Genomic DNA, 1,680 nt, shown 5'->3' with positions numbered 1-1,680 from the left:
TCAGATAAATAAATAAAAATCTTAAAAAAAAAAAAACAGGGCATCTACACTTATTTTCTAATGGGGAGAATATAGAAACAATAGAAAAATGCATCGAATTAGAAAAAGGCTGGGGTAAATTATTACAGATGATAAAAAGATCTAGCTAGGAACAAAGCTAATTTCCTATAAGACAAGAGAATCTGTTTTATTCTTTTCTGTCCCCAGTATCTCAGTGCTTAGCATATAGTAGGTGCTCAATAAATGTTTGCTAATTAAAGTAGATATAATGATTAATGACCTTTCCAAATTTAGGATTCTATTAGCCCTCATACTCTGCCATACTCCAGACTGCTAAGATAAAAAGCAGAGACAAGCGATAAACAGTTATTCATGGATAGGGATACCACCGATTCCTACCACCCCAACTGTAAGACACAGATATGGCATATGTTCTTGTTTGCAGAGCTTAAGGAGCTTTGCCTTTAATATATCATGTTAGATCACCAGGATGGCTAATAATCCAAAATGTCCATGAGTACCAGGGGTCCTCATGAAGATATCTGGATACCACCTTCCTCTCTCAATCGATGCTAGCAAAAGTTCCCTATTTTGGTCAAGGCCATTGGCTAAGATAAAATATAAAAAGAGGTAGATGAAAGAGAGATGCGGGCAGGCAAACATGCATGAGGTTTTATGGAATATATTTCAATTAGCAATAATCGCGCCTCGGATAAACCTCATTGGCTACGATACTGCCACTGCGCAAAGCTATGGAATATATTTCATATATTAATAATGAATTTGTGAAGAGTGTCGAACAGGCATTCTTAAGAGTTTGAAAGTTGACAAATCAAGGATTTGGGGATACTATCCTTGACTTGTTTTTGGTGAGAATAGTCAGTCAAAGTGAGTGCTAAGTGATCCTTTTTCATAATAAAAATACTTGTGCAGGTTAATCAGAAAAATGCTTGTAAGAGAGCAGTGGACCAGAAGTATATTAATAAGGGGCTTTCTTGAAAGAATCATTTTCATGGCTTCCATTTCAAGCTACCATGACCATGAAAGCCATGCAACAGGAATTCTTGTAACAACTGAGCAAAGGCTAGTGCAGAGGTTTTTAAATCAGAATGTATGGTTGGACTTCCTAAAAATGTATGCAAGTGTCATATATGTAAATGTGCACTTTTCTGTAGACAGTTTCCTTGGCATTCATCGAATTTTCACAGGAGTTCATGCCAAAAATAAGGGTTAGGAACCACTAAGCTAGGTGGTGATGGCCCACTTTTCCTACTCCCTTACTCAGTAAAGCATGTCTTCAGAATGTGTTCCAGTTATTTAGTAACTAAAGAGACAGAAGGTCTCTGTTCAAGCAAGTTACTGAGACCTGGTCTCTGGGTTAATAAATCACATGCATGCTTGGAATAACATGGCAAATATTGGAAAGGAGGCCAGAAAGAATTTAGTAGCACCACAAAATTTAGGTTACTGCAACAGGCAGGAAAGAAAAGATCACTATTAACGTTTGGACTTAAACAAACAAATTCACATGTGGCTTTTACTTTTGGGGTCATCACCCAGCCACTCCACCAGGTTCTGAACAATCTCTGAAACCCTATCAGCTGATAAGTACATGTTCAGGAAATGTGGACCCATTTTAACACTGGCCTAAGTAAAGCTCAATTACGAAGGAGACACTTG

General features: G+C 37.4%; 1 pseudogene; it reads right to left on the bottom strand.

Annotated features, from left to right (window-relative positions):
• Window positions 1-562: 562 nt before the first annotated feature.
• On the bottom strand, window positions 563-752 carry LOC115942337 (U4 spliceosomal RNA; annotated as a pseudogene).
• Window positions 753-1,680: the final 928 nt, after the last annotated feature.

This window comes from Leptonychotes weddellii, chromosome X (assembly GCF_054177405.1).
Source record: "Leptonychotes weddellii isolate Sample4059 chromosome X, ASM5417740v2, whole genome shotgun sequence".
NCBI lineage: Eukaryota > Metazoa > Chordata > Mammalia > Carnivora > Phocidae > Leptonychotes > Leptonychotes weddellii.
This window is presented reverse-complemented; position numbering and strand designations above follow the sequence as displayed.